This window comes from Mauremys mutica, chromosome 13, assembly GCF_020497125.1.
Source record: "Mauremys mutica isolate MM-2020 ecotype Southern chromosome 13, ASM2049712v1, whole genome shotgun sequence".
In the NCBI taxonomy this organism is placed as follows: Eukaryota; Metazoa; Chordata; order Testudines; family Geoemydidae; genus Mauremys; species Mauremys mutica.
Window position 1 is genome coordinate 18,686,451 of NC_059084.1, and position 10,004 is coordinate 18,696,454.

Consider the following 10,004-nt stretch of genomic DNA (forward strand, 5'->3'; position numbering starts at 1 on the left):
ATTTGTAAATGTTTGTAAAGAGGCATGGACCCTTCGTGATGAGTGGTACTATGTAAATGTATAATATTATTGTTTTGAATTGTTGTTACACTCTAAGAAGATAAATGGATATTCAGAATTGTACAGTTCAATGAAACCATCCAGTGGAGCATGTCCCATACTTGCAAGATATTATTTGGACTAGATCAGGGGTCGGCAACCGGTGGCTCGCGGCTCGCCAGGGTAAGCACCCTGGCGGGCCGGCCCGGTTTGTTTATCTGCCGCGTCGGCAAGTTCGGCCGATCGCGGCTCCCACTGGCCGTGGTTCGCGGTCCCAGGCCAATGCGGGAGGCAGGAAGCGGCGCGAGCCGAGGGATGTTCTGGCCGCGGCTTCCTGCGATCGGCCGAACTTGCCGACGCGGCAGATAAACAAACCGGGCCGGCCCGCCAGGGTGCTTACCCTGGTGAGCCGCGAGCCACCGGTTGCCGACCCCTGGACTAGATCAAAAAGCACAGATGATTGCAAATGATTAAAAGGAACATTCTGAATCCTGGGAATTCTTAGGGAAGATTTTGCTCCATAAAATAAATGGCAGCCATTGGTAATCCTGGTGAGTGATAGAGACTTTGTCAGACTCTCACAATACATTGGAAATTGTTTCGTCACTGTGTGGCATCTTAAAGCTCCATATCCTCAAATTAGAAAGGGACTGTACGGTACATCTAGAGCACAAAGGTGCAGCTATCCAGCTGTACACGTACAGAAGAGAACTGTTCTGAGAACTGAACCTGCACTTCATTCTGACCTATCTGAGGACTATACAGCATATATTTGTTTTTGGTCTGATATGTGGCTGCGTATTATACTGTCTTTTATTTAACTATTCCAAAATAATTATAAGTCAAAGAAAATGTTTAAAAAATGCAAATTGTTGTTTCAGATGCATACTATAGGAATGTTTGTTTGGGAATTTATGGACAAATGTACTTCATGTGCTAACAGCTGGCCTGTCATTAACGTATGTGGGTCCTTAGGAACCATCTTTCTCATTATTGTTATTATCACTGGGAGTTCTGCTCACTGATTTTAAATCACAGCGTCAATTGGATTCTACAAAGAGAACTGGATAGAATTACCATGGCTACAGCATGTGAAAATTGTACCAAAGGAGCAAGTAAAAGACACATCTTACAGGAGACAATTTTTCTCTAATCTTAATATTTTGTGGCACTAAGTAGAGGTTAATAATAAGATTAACATGCAGCTCAGAGCAGAACAGCTGCCACCACACAAAATCATCAGGTGTAAAGATCTCAAAAACTGTGGTAGGCACATGCAAGGTATAATAGAAACTGTGCCATGATTAACGACCTCACATTAAAAGTAGCCCAAGTGCCAGTCCAGAAATTCATGACAACAATTCCAGCTGTTTTCCTCTTCTATAATGAGACAATCTGTCATACAACTCTGCAGGTAAACAAGTTTCATCTGTATGTATGATCGTGGTGAATAGGGAAGTATTGTGATTATAGCTATTTATTTGCATTACAGTAGCATCTAAAGCAGTAGTTCTCAACCTTTTGTGCTGTTGACCTCTTTCACATCACAAGCCTCTGAGTGCAACCCCCTTTATAAATTAAAAACACGTTTTTATATATTTAACACCATTATAAATGCTGGAGGCAAAGCGGGGTTTGGAGTGGAGGCTGACAGCTCGTAATAAACTCGCAACCCCCTGAGGGGTCCCAACCCCCAGTTTGAGAACCCCAGATCTAGAGGCCCTTGATACAGATCAGGCCTCTCTACATTCAAAGCTGTACATACATGTAATGAATAGACAGTCGCTGTCCCAAAGAGCTTACTGCACCTAACTATGTAATGTCGAGTATACTGAAGTGTGCAAAAGGGGTGATAGAGAGGGGGTCCCCAGGTACTCAGAGAATTGATGCCTTAGATATTAATAAATACACTGAAGAACTGGGCATAGGAAAGACCAGTACAAGCCTTCACTGGCTGAGCTGGGGTTTGGTTGTAAATTTGTTTGGAATGTTTGCGATGTCAGATCCTGTATTTCTATACAGCAAAAGAGCACTATTGACCTGGATGGGACTTTTCAGCCTTTCCCCTACCCTAGCCACCTCTTGGTTAATCGATAAAAAGCAGATCTAATCTAGAGATGAGTTCAGACCAAACCCCTGAATCCAAACACTATCAAAATCTTAGCACTAATCTGCACCCTAATTTTATGGCTGGTCCCTGTATCCATAACAAGCCAAACCAAGACAGCAGCTCCACCCCTCACGTGATTCAACGTCTGCTACTGAGTTTTGCAATTCTGTGTAACCTCAGGTCTTATTCTCCCATTTGTGGCTGATCCACAAACTAGAATGATCCTGGTCTGCTGTGCCTGGCAGAATGGACATAGAGAACAATTCCAGTTTAGCAGGGTAGGAGGTAGGTATATACAGTAGTTTTAATTTGTGAGAGCAATGAACCCAAATATTAATAGGCCTCCAGTCCTAACGAGCCAATAGGTTCCAATGGACATGTTCAACAGCAAAATGATAGCAAGTGCATCTATGTTTAGGAAGAACTGGCTGTAGAAAGAGCATGAACCCCACTGCCCTTAAAACCATCAGCATCTAGTCACTAGTGGGCCATTCATCCACTGGGTTGTGATATTGTTCCCCCCCCTGGCATGGGCTATAATGCCCCCAGAAATACCCTCGTAACAAATTGCTCGGTGCCAGTGAGGCGGTGGATGGAGTTCGATGCACAAGAAGCACTACACACATTATCAGAATACGTTTAGGATTGTTGACTGGCTGTGGTTAGGCATTTTACCTGACATTGGTGGACATGCTGAGTGAAATCTAGATCAAAGTGACCCTTGTTAACAAGCCCCTACGGTATCACAGGGGCAATGCTTAGGGTATTAAGGTAGTGACTTTAAACAGGTTTATACCCCAAACTGGATCAGCTCTGCCAATTTCAATAATAAAGCAGAATTACCAGTAACTCCCTCTGCCTCCTCTCAAGAGCTCAAAAAAGTGCTTGAACCCAACAGGTGAGTAGTGGGCATCGGCTGTAAGTTAAACTCGACGTAGACTGAAATGGCTGATACACACCAAGAAGTGAGCCTGAAAATTCAGATATACAGCCAGCCTTTAGAAACACATTAGTTTCCTTTTGAGCTCGGACTCTGAGCCTTCCAGTTCTGTATGAATAAATAATGGTAACTTCTAACAAGTCTCTGTGAATGTAACAATTTTGTTTCTGGTTTTATTTATTTACCACTTTCTTTTGACTATCACCAGAATGCTCATCGGATACTAGAATCCCTGGGAAATGAGACTTGGTCTGCCAGCTTGTATCAATCAGCATAACTCCACATGCGACTGACAGAGCTACGCTGAGTTACACCTGCTAAAGATCTGGCCTTACATTGAATCATTTACCTCAGTAATTAGCAGAAAATAGTGATGAAGATCTAGTACACACCATCTTAATCAGAGCAGGTGTTACATAGGAATCATAATTCCCAGGACAGGACTGAGGTATTAGAACTCTATACAAAGAATTTTGCCCCTGGGCCACTCATTTTAGAATAGCCAGTGCTCCTTCCTTGAACCCTCTCTAATTATAATACCCTATGCTTAGGCATTTAGATCGCCTAAGCCTATCTTGAACCGAAACTGTGTGGCTCACACAAATTCTTTACAAACATTGCTAGCCACAATCAATATCCTGCGTCTGTTTCCCGTCAATCTCATTTCTTTCAATTACTGCTGGGTTTATTTTATTTTAAACAATTCCTTATTCTGAATAGTTTAGAGGGAAATTGTTGATTGGGAAGCACGGATTGCATCTGGTGTGTTACTGACTTAGCCAGTTCTCTTAGGACCTTTTACAAATGTCTACTCAATCTGATTATACTGAGTGCATTGCTTCAAAGTACCGGGAGAGTATATTGGAAGTAGCATAGTGTATCCTGTACAGGTGTATGAAGAATGGAGAACAGAGCTTCTCCCAAAATTTATTAGAATACCACTGTTTCTTCTCTGAATGAAGGAGAGCTTCTAGGGGCACAGTGGGACTTATCTATCCCTTTAGGTGTTTCAGTGAGTCAGGGATCCAGCTTTTACTAGACAAAATTATTCAACTTCCTGTTTTCTGTAGCTCAATTCCCAGGCTGAGGTAGATTGCCACAGCTCAGACATCCCTCGTAGATGGGTGCCACCTGTTCAAGCTCTCTCATTGGTCACCCGGTCAAGCTACAGCCCAGTCAGGCTCGGTTCTTCCCGACCTCACACAACTGGTCCCTTATTTTTGGTGGTGACTCTGCCTGTTCTGAGATGTCCCTGCCACACCTTGAATTCTGGCCACATTCATCCATGGCATAAACCTAATGAGGCTGGAGGAATTGCTACAGGAAGGAGTAGTGAGGTCCATAGTTCCTTTCATAACTGCTCCAAGACAGCACAAAGGGAAACCTGGTGTGGCAGGCAGCACACAGTCTGAGTCCAGCAGCCTCGGTGAATAACCCCTTCATATTTCGTACTAATGTAACCCCTCTGTATTTATTACAGCAGCGTCCTGTCTTTACGCAGGCATAGGAGACATTGCAGGATGAACCTGACCCTCTGCACTTACCCTGACCCCAAATAATCACAATTAGCAAAGAGCTGTAACCAACCAGATCTCCTCTCGCTGTTCACAGTCACTTTTCTGATGACTAATGTCTTGCCAGATGTGGCGGCTGCATCTCTTCCTTAAGATTCCTGGTGGAATGCGTTCCTGAAGCAAGGGTCCACACAGCTCCTGCTGTCAGTCCCCTCTACGCTGCCTCCAGCTTCCTTCCCTCTGCACTTACAGTTTCTTGCTCCTTAGAATAATTTTGGTGCCTTTTCAGCTGGCCCTGTTTTTCCATTTTCATAACTGAATAAGCCTTCTAACAGCCAACAGTGTTATACACTGGTTTCATCCCCATATACATTTATTGCTAACGTGTTTTACAAGATGTTTTCAATAAACCATTAAATAACACAATTGCATGTAGCAATCAGCTACAGATTGTTAACATGTTCATAAATGGAATCTTAACTGATTCTTAAACAAGCTGAGTTTTGAACTCCCATTTCCTGTGTCCTCAGTATCACTACTGCAATTTCCTGCTGTGCTGCTTATTTTTAAACATGCCAGTGAAATACGATGTCTCAACATACCTGGTATTCATAGCAGAGCCTGGAAGCTCTATCACCAGCGACTGGCAGAGCGGCTATATTTGCATTTGTAATGTTTAAAGTGAGCAGAAAGTCATTAAAACCCCAAAGGCCCTTTAATCTCTAGACACAAGTCAGGCAGCTCTTGGTTTGGAAAGTTCTGCCCTCCAGCAATTTCATTGTTCATTTGTTATTTGATTGGTTTACAAGGTAAACATGCAAAGAATCCTGTGGCACCTTATAGACTAACAGACGTTTTGCAGCATGAGCTTTCGTGGGTGAATGCCCACTTCGTCGGATGCAAGAGTGGAAAAAGGTAAACATGAAATCCCCTGTTTGGGTGGCACAAATAATGTATAATACAGAAACTTTTGGGGCAAAAAAGGACTCTTGTTGAGAGGCTTTCAATAGAGATACTTGAAATGCAAGTTGATCAAAACACCAGATTTGTGATTATTTCGTGAATAAAAGCAGAGTTTGGTGCACCCTGGCTCACAGGGTCACATTGTTTCTTCTTTGTGAATTTTCAGGTGACTGCCGGGTACACGTGAACGTGTGTGTGAATTCCAAACGCTCCACAAATGATTCCCCTGAGAATTCTTTTTGAAATTTCATTGCTCGTCATTCTGCTGCTTATGAATTTCAGTCATCCAGACAGAACGCAGGATCAATACCATGTGACGAGGGAGACCAATCACTCACCATGACAGTGGATATCGAGTATTTGTAGTGAAGAGTTGACATCTGTAAGTGATTCTGGTAACCACTCAGGCCCTGCTTGCAACAACTCTTCTCGCTCAGCACCACATGGGAAAAAGGGACGTCTAGCGCTCCCTGAACTGGGAGTCGAGGCACATTATATAATACAAGCCCACTCACCCAGAGAGGAGTGGGGAGTGGCTCCATTACCCACCCATGATATGGCCAGCAGAGCTGCGCTGTCACAAGAGGGGAGAGGAAGTTGTACCCTTTTGAAGGCTACAGTAAATTACTTTTCCCCCTAGAGCAAGGGTGGCAAGCAAGGAAAGAAGTGGGTCCATCATTCCTTCATTTGTTATTTTTGACAGAATCCAGGAGTGTGCTCAGCATTTTGTGGAACAAACAAACAAAAACAAGCTCCCAGAGCATAAATTTGCTAACAAACCGATGTGATTAGGGAGGGACAGGCAGTTGAGGATGCAGGGAGGAAGAACCCAGGGTATGGCTACACTTGAGAGTTGCAGCGCTGGGAGTTACAGCGCTGGTCATCCAGCTGTGCAGGGACAGCGCTGGTGTGTGGCCACACTCACAGCTACCAGCGCTGCAGTGTGGCCACATTTGCAGCATTTGCAGCGCTGTTGGGAGTGATGCATTATGGGCAGCTATCCCAGTGTTCAAGTGGTAGCAACGTGCTTTTCAAAAGAGGGGGGTGGGGTGGAGTGTAGTGTGACAGGGAGCGGGGGAGAGAGAGAGAGAGAGAGTGGATTTTTGGAGCCAACACTGTGTATTGGCTCCCTGACTTGCAAAATGAGAAACTTTTTCCGACCCCTTACTCTTTAACTGCAAAAGCCTGCAGACCAGATAAGCAGCTGCCGACTCCCTTTCTCGCTGCTGGTCAAGCAAAAAGCACTCAACCCCTGTGAATCACGCAGGGAGGGGGATATCTCATTTGATTGTTCACAGATTGATCACAGCAAACAGGAGCTGTGTTTGTTTTTTTAGATAAGCAGCTCCCGGAGCCCGGAGCCGCGTTCACAACAAAACAAAGAGAGGCTGCATAACAAAACACAGGGAATAATTTAGTTAAAAGCATTCTGGGATATCTCCTAATACCCTGGAGGCCAATAACAGCGCTGGTGTGTGGCCACACTTTACGACCAGCGCTGCAGAGCCAGCGCTGCAATGCTTATTCCCCAAGCAGACCCAGGTGTACGGCCAGCGCTGCAGCCAGGGAATTGCAGCGCTGGATGTGCCCTGCAGGTGTGGACAGTTACTAATTGCAGCGCTGGAAAGCCTCCACCAGCGCTGCAACTCTCAAGTGTAGCCAAGCCCTAAGGGTACCACCCACTGTTGGAGAGAAGCTACTGAACTAGATGAACCAGGGGTCTGATCCAGTTCGGCAATTTCTCCATTACGGTAAAATGAACACATAGTAACTGCTGTGACCCAAGAACCTCTTACTGCCAACTGGCAAGGGGGTTACAGGACTATCTTGATTCTGGGATGTACATTCTGGTTCACCAAAGAATGTTATGTGAAGTCTTAAATGAAAGCTGGGATCACTCTGGTCACTCATATCACTGTGAAATGTATGTACTGATATTATGTAAGGAATTATCTTTACCTCTGGCAATATGGTTTTAAAGTCTATATCAAGGCCGGGGTGAAAACCAGGTTGTCCTCCAAACAGGAGGTAAGAAGCCTATCTCTCTCTGTCAGAATATAAATTAAGCATGGTAAGCGAACACAATGAATGTCAGTTTACATACAAAGTCAGAAGTTAGCAAAGAGATGTGAAGTCAACAGTGAAGGAGCACCCAGGAAAAACAAACCACAGGTGGCTATCCTGGCTGTGTGCACAAATAATAAGGTTTGGGGATATATCTATGAGGCAAAGAAAACACCCCATCATCCTGCACCTAGGAAGTAAACAGGCAGTGTATTTACCAGTCATGAAAACAGGATCTCAGCCAACCTGGACTGAAAAGCTGCAGAAGAAAGATACACATCTGACGAAGTGGGTATTCACCCACGAAAGCTTATGCTCCAGTCCAATACATCTGTTAGTCTATAAGGTGCCACAGGATTCTTTGTTGCTTTTTACAGATCCAGACTAACATGGCTACTCCTCTGATACTAGAAGAAAGATAGGCGCCTGTGAGAAAAAACTTCTTCAGACAGGAGGTTAACCTGTTAAGTTTTTGTCTCTAGAAAGTGTTTTATGATTTTGTTGCATACATAACCATTTGTTTCCAATATTCTTACTCATTATCAATTGAATCTTTGATAATAAACTTCTTATTGGTTTTCACTGTAACTATATCTAAGTGCTGTGATATTAAGCAAAGTGCTGATCCTGTGCTGAATCATACAACTTGGTGTGTACACTGCTCCTTTGGGGACAGCAGACCTAGGATTTTTGTGAGTGTTCAGTGGATAAGGGCATGGGATGCTACATGGGAATGCTTCAAAGGGACTCAGGGACAGGGGTGCACCTATTGTTAACCTGCAAGGCAAAGTAAGGACTGGCTGGCAGGCTTTAGGAGTTCCTAAACCTCTGATTACCAGAAGCTGGAACTAGACAACAGGGGATGGATCACTCGATAATTGCCCTGTTCTGTTCATTGCCTCTGAAGCATCAGGCACTGCCCACTGTCAGAGGACAGGATACTGATCTAGTTGGACCATTGGTCTGGCCCAGCATGGCCGTTCTTATGTTCTGTTGAGAAAGAATGGACAGTTCATTATTTTAAGGTGCAACTGGCAAATAAATTGTTTCAGCAGCAAGAGACATCCACAGGGATGCTGGTAAACTAGTCAGAAGATTAGATGGTCTATAGTTGAGGTGTCCTCCTTAAATGAGACATTGTGTTTTGCAAGACAGATCTGAAATATCAGAGTCCAGTGCAGGATCTGTTACATCACATTTAAACCTCGGCTGGGCAAAACTCTGGAGAACATAACTCACTGGAATAATTCTGCATTGGGTGGTGGGATGAACTACATGGGAAAAGAGAGGTATTCATCATTTACTCCTATGATTCACCAACAGCAGAAAGCTAGTCGGTCCAAGTTTGGATATGGCACATTCCTGCACTACGAGATGCAAAATACAGTTCCACCAGCTGCCGTGGGTTATTTTCTCTCAAGGCAAAGCTTACAGGACATTAACTCTGATTTCATGGTGGCATTTAGGCAGTTTTAATTTGTTTGGGAAAGGAAGTTGATGACCTTCAGCTCACAAAAGAGGATGTTGGTGAAGAGCACCTGTCTGGTCAAAAAATAAATTATTAGCAGGATGGAATTAAAATAATTGAGATGCAGGAGGCTATTGATGGCGACTCTCAAAGATTTCACTGGCAAATGGAGTATCACAAGCATCTCCAGACAGAGTAAATGGATGTAATTTTATACTAGGCAGACAGGGCCGGAGACCTGTCACACTGGTTGCCAATTTAACATAATCACAATCAATTCAACTATCAATGAAAATCTAAAAAAAATTCAGCTCTGAATTGACATTGCATGAGTCAGTGGGAGGATTCTGAGTGGATTCTGTTGCTATCTAAATTGAATACCACTCTCAGCTGGCCCAAACTGTCAATCTAGTATCTCCTTTCTTTGTTTTTAGGGGTTTGTTCTTTTCGATACAAGAAAGTATCAAATAAATGTGCAAAAGGAAATTTTGTAGGAATACTGATAATGAGCCATGAAACATAGCAAAGGGAACCCCCTCTCTGTAAAGGCCCTGGCTTGGTAAAGATGGTTGCTCTCCCTTGTCTTGCTACCAGCACATAATCTACTGTAGGAATTTAGAGTACCTGTAACCATACTTTCTGCTCTGTTCTCTCTTTCTTCATTGGTCCTTTCCCTTTCTCCCCTAGTTACTCTCATTAGCCTCCCCCAGAATTTAAGCAAGAGCTACTCCCGAGAAACACAAAAGAGGGCCTGGTGGCTGTTGTTGAAAACACAAATCCCGCATGGCTACGTGCGCGGAAATTCTAAAACCCACAGCCCACCTGCGCGTACGTCCTGTCTTCTCTTGGATTGCATTGCATTGGCTCCTGCCCTTAGGCTGTAAACCCTGTGGGACAGGGGCCCAC